The 12,523-nt window shown below is 39.9% G+C and overlaps 1 long non-coding RNA gene across 1 annotated transcript in view; it reads left to right on the top strand.

Annotated features, from left to right (window-relative positions):
• The first annotated feature begins 2,756 nt into the window (after nucleotides 1-2,756).
• LOC145528827 (uncharacterized) overlaps nucleotides 2,757-12,523 on the top strand; it is a 103,557-nt gene continuing 93,790 nt past the window's right edge. The window contains exon 1 of the long non-coding RNA XR_014070726.1: nucleotides 2,757-2,894. This is a non-coding gene — a long non-coding RNA (uncharacterized LOC145528827). The remainder of the gene's footprint in view (nucleotides 2,895-12,523) is intronic.

Genomic DNA, 12,523 nt, shown 5'->3' with positions numbered 1-12,523 from the left:
TCGACATAATAGTGAATATACTTCCTGGGGCAATCAAGGAAGGAATATATGTTTGGGTAGCAATAGATTAAAGCAATTTCTAAACAAGAAAATACATTTTACCATGTAAAAATGCAGATATAATTAAGACCATTTCTAGACTAATTGTAGATTGTATATTTGTTATGTTAAATGTACTGGGGCTCCATATATGAACAGACACCCAGGCCAAGATAACAGAAAAGAAAGTCGAGAAATAAACCAAAAATGTAATGTACTTTAACATCTGGAAAGGAAACATCTCAAACCAGTGTGGGGAAAGGCAAGGGGGAGATTTTTTATTCTATAACTAATATAGGATAATTGGATAGCCATCAGAAAAAAAAAATCAAAAGTTGGATCTGTCCCTCATACCATGCTCAAGGATAAAGTCAAGAAAAGGTAAAGATTTTTTAAAAATGAAGAAAAGTAGAGAAACCAGACAAGCACTACAGAAATGCATGGGAGAGCTTCTTTGTTGGAGTTTTTTTATTGGCATGGGGATGGGAGAGAAGAGACAGGCAGAAACCATAAAATGTTTGTATGACCACATAAAAGCCAGAACTTATACACGGAAAAGTCCTTGTGCAAAATTAAAAGACAATGAATTGGGGGAAATATTTGCAACCCATAACACAACATAGCATAAATTTTTCAAAAACATAAAGAGCTCATAGAAATCAATAAGAAATCAATATCAGTACCTTAAATATGGGCAAAGTATCTCAAGTGAGGATTAACAGGGACATAATTGCGATTGGCTTTGAAACATGAAAGATATTTGACTTCACTAATAACAAATTTAAATTAAAACTGTAGGGTTGCACTGTTTTTTTTACCTATCAGATTGGCAGAATTTCAAAAGTTTAATATTACCCTTTGTTGGGAAGGTATGAGGAAATGGGTACTTTTGTACACTGTTGATGGGAGTGTAAATTGGAATAGCTTCTATAAAGTCAATTTGACAATATTCATCAAAGCTACAAATGCAAATTTTTTTAACCTAGAAATTTCACCTCTGGGATTCTATCATTTATATATATTTGCATACATATAAAATGACATACACAAGGTTATAAAAACAAAATAATGAGAATAACCTGAATATCCATCAATAGAGACTGATTAAATGAATTATAGAACATAAGGGAAATCAATCCTGAATATTCATTAAAAGGGCTGATGCTGAAGCTCCAATACTTTGGCCACATGATGCGAAGAGATCACTCATTGAAAAAGACTCTCATGCTGAGAAAGAGAAGGGGGCAACAGAGGCTGAAATGGTTGGATGGCATCACTGACTCAATGGACATGAGTCTGAACAAACTCTGGGAAACAGTGAAGGACAGGGAAGCCTGGCATGCTATAGTCCATGGGGTTGCAAAGAGTCACACACAATTTAGAGACTGAACAACAACAATGGAATATTATACTATTATAAAAAGAAAAAGGAGGAGGAAGGTCTCTATGTTCTGATACAGAAAGACAACCAGATATAGTGTCAAGTGAAAAGTGCAGAGCAGTGTGAATAGCAAGCTAACATTTGTGAATGCAAGAGGTAAGAGAAGAACCTCTGTCAGTATTTTCTAATATTTGCATAAAGAAATTCCATAAAACTACAAAAGAATCTAATAATAATGGCTGTGGAGGATTAAGAGAGAACTAGATTTCAGGGGTTGGAGGGAAATTTGTTATAGTAAACCTTTTAATCTTTTAAAATTTTCAAATTATATTTTACCAAGTATTCCTACTTAAAACTTTGTATCATTAAGAACTAAATTAAACAGTTAAATAAAAATTAAATTAGATCATTTCAAGTTCAAATAAAACAACTGAAAATGTTCACAGGAAAATTATACCAATACTAACGAAAGTAATTGCTGATTTGGGCAGATATATGTCTAGCAATGCAATGATGAACAAAGATTAAGAGTGTTTCTTTTTAATAGGAACTGTTATTAATTTGGTCCCCATTTATAATGTATCCCTTTGTTCATATACTTTATCTCTCCATTTTCTGGTTAAAAATCTAGAAAATTAAAAACTAAGAAATGATTGTATTTATATTGGTTAGCTTCAAAAAACCATTTAAATAAAAAGTTCTCCTTTTTAGTAAGCCCTCATCTTTAAAAACTTATTTCCACATTCCCAAAGTAGAAATTGATCCCAACACTATCTCACCACCAAAAGAAAATTTGCCCAACTCTTCCATTTGGCTTCAGTCCTGACTTCCACCATGCTATCTTTGGGTTAAACAGAATGTAAGGTTAAAGTAGCAGAGCCTTGAGAATCAAAGAGTTGATGCTACAATTGTATAGTTAAAAACTATATTTACTCTAAATTGCAAAATGGTAGGTATTGTATGTGATGTTTAAGTTGCAGCGATTGTTCTAGTAATAAATGTAATATTCAGCAGCATTTTTCATAGATCACTCAGTTCATCATTAGTGCCATTTTGCCTCTTTATAATAATGTGCACTTTCCTTTAGAAAGAGCTTGGTTATTTCTTTGGTTGGGCCTATTTGCTCCTTTTTTATGTGAGATTTTTCAATACTATGAAATGATGCAGAGCAAAAAAGGTCCATCCACTTCACTTGTGTTGCCTCCTGCGTTACCTAAACCACAACAGAACAATGACAGACAACAGAGCCTTTCTCCTCGCTAACAATTCAGTCACCATGACAACCAGCAGAAGAACGTTGGGCCAGAAAAAAGCATTGAGCTTGAGGGACTAGACTAATCAAAAAATGGAATAACATGGCAACAATTACACTGATGAGTGAGAGGGAAGCTACAGATGCATTCAGACACCTATGGCACCACAGACTCAACGCATTCAGCATTTCGTGTTTAGTGTCTTGTGTTTCTGAGAGCAGGTAAATAGACAAGATCGAATTGTGTAACAGAATGTCAGTGCTCTAGTTAAATAGAAAATTCCTTTCCTTTGGCTGTGCTACTTCAAGCGCATTGAAGAGGGTTTAGGGGAGATGAGGTTTTGAAGTGAAATGTGTAATAGATACAATATGAGTGCCACAAGGCAACGTTATTTAGTTTTAAAAAAGTAAACTGGGGTATGTCCCCCCCACTTCTTTTTTTCAAATATATAGGCACAAATAAAGGGAGAATGCTGCTGGATTGGTGACTGACACTGTCTTAAACTCAGCTTCTTGTTAGGAACATACCTGGTTCACCTCCCTTAGCATGGTTCTGGGCTATATTGATTCCTATTGACAAAATCAAGCACTTTGATTTTTTAAAAATTGCTTCATTTAAGTATTGTTAATTTACAATATTGTGTGAATTTCTGCTGTACAACAAAGTGATGCACCTCTGCATATATCTGTGTGTATATATATATATACATATATATATTCTTTTTCATATTCTTTTCCATTATGGTTTATCACAGGATATTGAATATAGTTCCCTGTGCTATACGGTAGGACCTGTTGTTTATCCATTCTATATACAGTAGTTGGCATCTGCTAATCCCAAACTCCCAATCCATCCCTGCGCATACCCCCAACCCCCAGCAACCACAAGTCTGTTCTCTGTGTCTGTTAGTTCAAGCACCATGATTTAAGCTGTGCAGTTCTGGAGGAAGTTAAGCTGAAAAGGACAGGATGGTTCTGTGGGTCAGATAACAGGAGCAGAGGTGGATATTCTACTCATGTCCCGCCTTAACCTCCTTAGAATTCCCTCCATCCCTGAGGAGGTTAGTATAATGTATATGTATATTTCTTTTAAAGCATTTACCCTGGCCTCATTTATGCATTGTGTGCAGGTGTACTTGTTGGGTTGTAAATCAGTTTGGCATACACTGACCTCTGCTTCAGCTTCTCTGATTAAATTTTCTCACAATGTTTGTCCTTTTTTTTATTATGTGTTATGCTTACTTACTTTGGTGGGTGTTTTTTAGTGAATCACATTGTCTGGTCTTGATTTATCAAAAGCAAATTTTCCTTCCTCTCCCCTAAGCAGAAAAATTCAAATTAGGATAAGTTTATTAAATCATAAATAGAAACTGATAGCCTCCTTTTCAAAAAAAAAGGTGAAAATTTTGAAATATTGTCATTTCCAGAGAGAAATCCCTCATAGAGGAATGAGATCTAACTTTTAAGTTGCTCAGTTTAAGTCATTTGTGTTGTGATGGGGTTGTAAGGCTCTAGTCTGCAGACTTTGAGCTAATTCCATCTCTACAGATTTCATAGACTATAGCATTTCCAGTTATCTGTCCTATAACTTAGTCTATTTTCTTAGTCTGACTCCTGTGACTCAGTTTGCCTATCTAAAATGGGCTACATTTTTACTCTCTGCTAGTTTTTCTTTTTTTTTTAATTAATAAGTATGGACAGGGGCAGGGTAGAAGAGGCAGCATAATGAATTTGCTTTGAGTCTATAAATAAATGTATATTAACACACTTTTCTATATGAATGAACAAGTTATCCTCTTTATTTTAGTCTTGGTGAGGCCAAAAGCTTCTAGGTAGAAATCACTCTTTGGGAAGATGATTCTAAATTATTTTTCCTGCGTTATTTTTCCTGTTGTTCAGGTGAGAGGACCAGCATGGTTAGAATTAGAATGATGACAGCCCACTTTGAAAATGTTCATTTATTCATAGTTCATCTACTTCTGTGAAGGCAAGTTACACTAGAAACGGCGTTCTACTCAGAGACTCATTAATAGAGGCTGGGAGACAACAAAGAAACATGAAGTGATAGTTGAAGAAAAAATTTGTATCAAGAAACCCTGCCCCCACCCCCCAAAAAAGGAGTCCAGTTTCCAGCTCTGACCTTTCCCGCAGCCAGGCAGAGAGAAACCATCTGAATCACACAGCCCTCCACTGCTAATCATAAGCACTGTGTTGGTTGTTTAAGAGGAGCAACATTTTTCTGTCCCTGCACTCTTCCAGGTGGAATTTGTCCGGGAAATCGTGTGTAGGAGGCAGCCAATGAATTGCCACCAGAAGTGGGCTTGCAGCAGAGGTAGGGACAGTCCCTCTGGAGGAGGGTTTGTCCTTCCGACTTTGGCTGATGTGCATTCTGAGCCAGGAGCAGAGAAGGGCCATTCTTTTCCTCTCTGTGATTGGGGAGGGATGAAGAAGTGGAAAGGAGAAAAGAAGAATCTCTCCTGAGGAGAAAAAAGAGATCCAGGTCACCCGGAAGGAACTTAGAATAGCTTATTTGGAAACTACCATGTAGAGGAGGACTTGAATTTGGCTAAAGTGGTACTTGGTTTCACTGATGACCTTGTTTTAAAGGTAAAGCAGCCAATGACTAGATATCAGAGGGGCTCAGTCCAGGAAAGGCCTTCCTTGAGAAAGTCCAATAGAGCTGCTGCCAGATTTCTTTCCAATCTTGAATGAAAAGCAAGGGTTTTCTATGAGATTCTTGTGAAAAAGGTGAGAAAACTAAATCAGTATTGTAGGAGATAAACAGTGGCATCTTGAGCAGACCACACTTTACAAAAGCCAGATTTTATTTTAGACAACATAAGCGTGTTCATTCTTTTGACTCTGATATTTTACTGAACTTCGAAGAAAATCTGCTTATCAGTGTTAACAGCCTTGTCTGAGTTGCCAGATAAAAGGCCACAGCAATTGGAAGAAAGTTATCTTTAAAATGTTTCTATTATGCTTGGTGACAATGCCCTCTCCACTGAGGATTTCTCTAGTATGTATTTTTTTTCCCCTTTCCTATGGATGAAGCAAGAATCAAAAAGGACTTTTATCTCTGCCTCGGGAGAACAATATGGGCAAGCAAACACTGAGCTTGGCATTGCATTAAGCTCTGAAGATGCTTTAGGGCACTGGTGACACCAGGCATGTGCATCAAGGCAAGAGTCTTTATAGTCTAGGAAATTCAACACAGTATGGCAATTCATGCCTGACTCCCAAACAGAGTTTGTTCCGGTTGAATTCCTGATCTTATTTCTCTCAGTGGCTCACACACTCAGGAGCTCACACACTCAGGAGTATGTCCTAAGCAGAGAAATTCGCTGAGGTTACAGATTAAGGGAAGAAGCAGCCCACTGGTTCCATTCACCCTTCCCCATGCCAAGGCTTCATTGTAGGATAAAGGCCAACAGTTAGGGGGTATTTACACTGCACAGGTGCCAGATGAGTGCCCTCTTTCACATCATGTACCCCTTGCTGCAACCCTATGCCCAAGTTCCTATATTAATCTGGCATTCCTTCAACACAGTTTTGGAGGACCTGCGCTACAAGCCAGCTAACATTGTGCTAGATATTGAGGTTCCATGATAAATAAGATATGGCACCCTGCACAGAAATGGGAAAAATAACCAACAAAGCAGCTAAGGGATTACCCTAAGGAAGAAGTAGTATCCGAATGTGAAGTCGTTTGTATAATTCTGAAGGTTGTGCCCTTTCCTCCACATGGTGGTACTTTTCTCAGCTGATTCCTGCCTTCTGATTTGTGAGTTTCCTGAGGCTAAGAGCACTGATTTGGGGCTCAAGTTAAAGGTTACCATATCTTAGCTGGATGACCTTGGGACAATCATTTAACCTCTCTAGCCTCAGTAATTTTATCTGAACAAGAAATCTAATACCAACCCCATCCTTACATTCTGATGTTTAAATGAGATTTCATGCAAAAAGCCTTTAGCACTGTGCCCAGCACATAGTAAATGCTCAGTAGGTGTAAAATTTGATTATCATCTTCTTCGGTATGACTTTTACACTGAGGGACTTCTGGGACTGTTTGTTTTCACCTAGAATTAAAGTCTCTTCCCCTCCTTCCCTGGCTGGCTTTGCCTCATGGCTTGTCAGGGTTTCTGCTCTGACCTCAGGTGACATTTGTCATGATTTAGCCATTCACACTGAGGTCCACAGGAGCAGAGATGAAGAAATGTTCTTGTGCTCTGGTGCACACGTACAACCTCATAGAATGTTTCTGAAGACTTGAGTTTTGGCATCTCTGATTCTTGAGACTCACACAGGAGTCCCTCACCATCTGTCCATGTCCATCTTTCTCTTTGGGCTGGGAAATACATTGAGGAAATGACAGGCAACTCATCCTTGTCATTTTAGAGTCTGTCATGGTTAGCATACAGTAAGTGCTCATTAAATATTATGGATAGGGGTTCCCTGGTGGTCCAGTGGTTAAGTCTCCATGCTTATGCTGCAGGGGACACAGGTTCAATCCCTGGTCAAAGAACTAAGATCTTACATGTTGTGGGGTCAAAAAACATGTGAATGAATGAAAGAATGAAAATTGACCTCAAATTTCCATTTATTTGTTTGTTGCCTTTAAATGGATGCATTTCTGCTTTTCAAAAGAAACAGAAAAACATCTGCCAAAATGTATGAACAATGGTTTTCTCTGTGTGCTGAGATTGGCAGGTGATATTTTTTCTTTGTACTTTTAGAATTTTGTGGGTTGATAACATTGACAGCAGTTAATGGAAAAAGGTTGGTATTCCTTGATCAAAGAGTAACATGATGAGAGCTGGAGCCTCCGGAAGTTTAACATGATGGTGGAGTACAGCATGATCCTTGCCCTATACTCCCCAGGCACTGAGCAGACCACAGTTAATATCCCTTTGCAGTTCAAATTATGTCTGTCTTTCAGGGAGCTCTTAGCTCATTGAAGCCATCATGGCATTCAGCCTTCATTTAGGGGGCTGACATGGCCAGTCCCATTGGACTGGGATCAAAAAGATTATGCCCTTGACCCAAGTTTAAGGTCCCATATTCTGCTCTCCTATAATCTAACCTTCTATACCATTGCTCACAGTGATGAATTAATTCTCCCACTCCCCACCACTGGTGCAAATCCTCATTGATATATGCAATCAGCAGGAGCCAGGATACCTAATTATGTTTAGTTTACAAGCAATGTCATTCTTAATGGCTTAAGAAGGTTTCATTCTTTCTCCTTTCCTCTGTGGCAGTTGACTCTCCTGTAACTGGTGTTTTTAGCAATGATTTGCATACTCTTATCTCTTCTTCAAAATTAGATGGGGCATGAAAATACATTATGTAGACTCTGAGCTCTGTTGCTTCCAAACTGGGCTGTGAAGTTGCTGTAAAGGTTATGAGTCACTGAAGAACAAGTTCAAGCCAATCCTTTCCCCTTTGACCCCATGGGTTACTTTGAAAGTTGCCCGCTAAATCATCATGCTGTCATTTGGGTCTACACAGGATAACAGCTGTGCCTCTGAGTGCAGGTTCAATGTCTGGCCAGTAGGTTGTTTGGCTTATTGAGGATCAACAGCACAAGGCTTACCCTCTCAGGCCACCAAAGTTCTTTATCTGGCCAGAACTATTGTTGAGGAGACAGCACTCTAGATTAGGAAGAAGGGGGTTGGTCTCACAGGAGTGGCAAATTTATAAATGGAGTTAGTCTTGACTAGATTTTCAGTTCAGTTCAGTCACTCAGTCATGTCTGACTCTTTGTGACCCCATGGACTGCAGCACGCCAGGCCTCCCTGTCCATCACCAACTCTCGGAGTTTACTCAAACTCATGTCCATTGAGTTGATGATGCCATCCAACCATCTCATCCTCTGTCATCCCCTTCTCCTACCCCCTTCAATTTTTTCCAGGATCAGGATCTTTTCAAATGTGTCAGTTCTTCACATCAGGTGGACAAAGTATTGGAGTTTCAGCTTCAACATCGGTCCTTACAATGAATATTCAGGACTGATTTCCTTTAGGATGGACTGGTTGGATCTCCTTGCAGTCCAAGGAACTCTCAAGAGTCTTCTCTAACACCACAGTTCAAAACCATCAATTCTTTGGCACTCAGCTTTCTTTACATTCCAACTCCCACATCCATACATGACAGCTGGAAAAACCATAGCCTTGACTAGACAGAGCTTTGTTGGCAAAGTAATATCTCTGCTTTTTATTATGCTGTCTAGGTTGGTCATAACGTTTCTTCAAAGGAGCAAGCGTCTTTTAATTTCTTGGCTGAAGTCACCATCTGCAGTGATTTTGGAGCCCCCCAAAATAAAGTCTGTTACTGTTTCCCCAGCTATTTGCCATGAAGTGATGGGACCGGATGCCATGATCTTAGTTTTCTGAATGTTGAGTTTAAAGCCAACTTTTTCACTCTCCTCTTTCATTTTCATCAAGTGGCTCTTTAGTTCTTCTTCATTTTCTGCTACAAGGGTGGTATCATCTGCATGTCTGAGGTTATTGATATTTCTCCTGGCAATCTTGATTCTAGCTTGTGCTTCATCCAGTCCAGCATTTCTCATTATGTACTCTGCATATAAATTAAATAAGCAGGGTGACAATATACAGCCTTGACGTACTCCTTTCCTGATTTAGAACCAGTCTGTTGTTTCATGTCCAGTTCTGACTGTTGCTTCTTGACCTGCATACAGATTTCTCAGGAGGCAGGTCTAGTGGTCAGGTATTCCCAACTCTAAGAATTTTCCACCGTTTATTGTGATCCACACAGTCAAAAGCTTTGGCATGGTCAATAAAGCAGAAGTAGAAGTTTTTTGGGAACCCTCTTATTTTTTTGATGATCCAGCGGATGTTGACAATTTGATCTCTGGTTCCTCTGCCTTTTCCAAATCCAGCTTGAACATCTGGAAGTTCATGGCTCACGTACAGTTGAAGCCTGGCTTGGAGAATTTTAAACATTACTTTGCTAGCGTGTGAGATGAGTGAAATTGTGCAGTAGTTTGAACATTCTTTGGCATTGCCTTTCTTTGGGATTGGAATGAAAACTGACCTTTTCCAGTCCTGTGGCCACTGCTGTGTTTTCCAAATTTGCTGGCTTATTGAGTGCAGCACTTTCACAGCATCATCTTTTAGGATTTGAAATAGCTCAACTGGAATTCCATTACCTCCACTAGCTTTGTTCACAGTGATTCTTCCTAAGGCCCTCTTGACTTCACATTCCAGGATGTCTGGCTCTAAGTGAGTGATCACACCATCATGATTATCTGGGTCTTGAAGATCTTTTTTGTACAGTTCTTCTGTGTATTCTTGCCATCTCTTCTTAATATCTTCTGCTTCTGTTAGGTCCATACCATTTCTGTCCTATATTGTGCTCATCTTTGCATGAAATGTTCCCTTGGTATCTCTCATTTTCTTGAAGAGATCTTTAGTCTTTCCCATTCTATTGTTTTCCTCTATTTCTTTGCATTGATCACTGAGGAAGGCTTTCTTATCTCTCCTTGCTATTCTTTGGAATTCTGCCTTCAAATAGGTATATCTTTCCTTTTCTCCTTTGCCTTTTCCTTCTCTTCTTTCCTCAGCTATTTGTAAGGCCTCCTCAGATAACCATTTCACCTTTTTGCATTTCTTTTTCTTGGTGGTGGTCTTGATCACTGCCTCATGTACATTGTCACGAACTTCCGTCCACAGTTCTTCAAGCACTCTATCAGATCTAATCCCTTGAATCTATTTGTCACTTCCACTGTATAATCATAAGGGATGTGATTTAGTTCATACCCGAATGGTCAGGTGGTTTTCCCTACTTTCTTCAATTTAAGTCTGAATTGTGCAATAAGGAGTTCATGATCTGAGCCACAGTCTGCTCTCGGTCTTGTTTTTGCTGACTGTATAGAGCTTCTGCATCTTTGGCTGCAAAGAATATAATCAATCTGATTTTGGTATTGACCATCTGGTGATGTCCATGTGTAGAGTCTTCTCTTGTGTTGTTGGAAGAGAGTGTTTTCTATGACCAGTGCGTTCTCTTGGCAAAACTCTGTTGGCCTTTGCCCTGCTTCATTCTGTAGTCCAAAGCCAAATTTGCCTGTTACTCCAGGTGTTTCTTGACTTCCTACTTTTGCATTCCAGTCCCCCATAATGAAAAGGACATTTTTGGGGGGTGTTATTCTAGAAGGTCTTGTAGGTCTTCATAGAACCATTCAACTTAAGCTTCTTCAGCACTACTGGTCGGGGCATAGACATAATTACTGTGATATTGAATGGTTTGCCTTGGAAATGAACAGAGATCATTCTGTCGTTTTTGAGACTGTATCCAAGTGCTGCATTTTGGACTCTCTTGTTGACTATGATAGCTACTCCATTTCTGCTAAGGGATTCTTGCCCACAGTAGTAGATATGATGGTCATCTGAGTTAAATTCATCCATTCCAGTTCATTTTAGTTTGCTGATTCCTAAAACGTTGACGTTCACTCTTGAATCTCCTGTTTGACCACTTCTAATTTGCCTTGATTTCTGGACCTAAATTCCAGGTTTGCATGCAGTATTGCTCTTTACAGCATCAGACTTTACTTCCATCACCAGTCCCATCCACAACTGGGTGTTGTTTTTGCTTTGGCTCCATCTCTTCATTCTTTCTGGAGTTATTTCTCCACTCTTCTTCACTAGCATATTGGGCACCTACTGACCTGGGGAGTTCATCTTTCAGTGTCCTATCCTTTTGCCTTTTCATACTGTTCATGGGGTTCTCAAGGCAAGAATACTGAAGTAGTTTGCCTTTCCCTTCTCCAGTGGACCACGTTTTGTCAGAACTCTCCACCATGACCCCTCCATCTTGGATGGCCCTACATGGCATGGCTCATAGTTTCATTGAGTTAGACACGGCTGTGGTCCATGTGATCAGATTGGTTAGTTTTCTAACCAGAAACAGATTGTGGTTTTCAGTCTGTCTGCCTTCTGATGGAAAAGGATAAGAGGCTTATGGAAGCTTCCTGATGGGAGAGACTGACTGAGAGGGAGACCGGGTCTTGTTCTGATGGGCGGGGCTATGCTCAGTAAATCTTTAATCCAATTTTCTGTTGAAGGAAGAGGCTGTGTTCCCTCCTTGTTATTTGACCTGAGGCCAAACTATGGTGGAGGTAATGAAGATAATTACCTGAGTGACTCAACTGAACTGAACTGAACTGAATGAAGATAATGGCTACCTCCTTCAAAAGGTCCCATGCAGACACTGCTACACCCAGTGCCCCCAACCCTGCAGCAGGCCACCACCAATCCACGCCTCCAGCGAAGACTCCTGGACACTCACAGGCAAATCTGGGTCAGTCTCTTGTAGGGTCACTGCTCCTTTCTCCTGGGTCCTCATGCCCACAAGATTTTGTTTGTGCCCTCCAAGAGTCTGTTTCCCCAGTCCTGTGTAAGTTCTGGTGACCCAATGGTGGGGTTAATGGTGACCCCCTCCAAGAGGGCTTATGCCTTACCCAAGTGTGCTGCACCCAGAGCCCCTGCAGCAATCTACTACTGACCCATACCTCCTCAGGAGACACTCAAACACAGTTTTGTCTCGGTCTCTGTGGGGTCTCTTGGTCCTGATGCACACAAGGTGTGTTTGAGCCCTCTGAGCATCTCTGTTGGATATGGTGTTTGATTCTAAACATAATTTCACCTCTCCTACTGTCTTTCTGGGGCTTCCCTTTTGCCCTTGGACATGGGGTATCTCCTCAAAGTCACTCCAGCACTGTGGATTTTACATCTTATTAAAAAATTATTAGTGATAACATGGACTGGATTGTCCCAAATGTACAGTTTATTGTTTGGTAATAAGCTAGGCAATTTGGGGAGATAAATAAATCA

The sequence above is a fragment of the Giraffa tippelskirchi genome, chromosome 12 (assembly GCF_054371585.1).
Source record: "Giraffa tippelskirchi isolate mGirTip1 chromosome 12, T2T-mGirTip1v1.2.pri, whole genome shotgun sequence".
NCBI classification, from domain to species: Eukaryota; Metazoa; Chordata; class Mammalia; order Artiodactyla; family Giraffidae; genus Giraffa; species Giraffa tippelskirchi.
The sequence above is the reverse complement of the archived record's forward strand: the minus strand, read 5'-3'. Positions and strand labels throughout refer to the sequence as shown.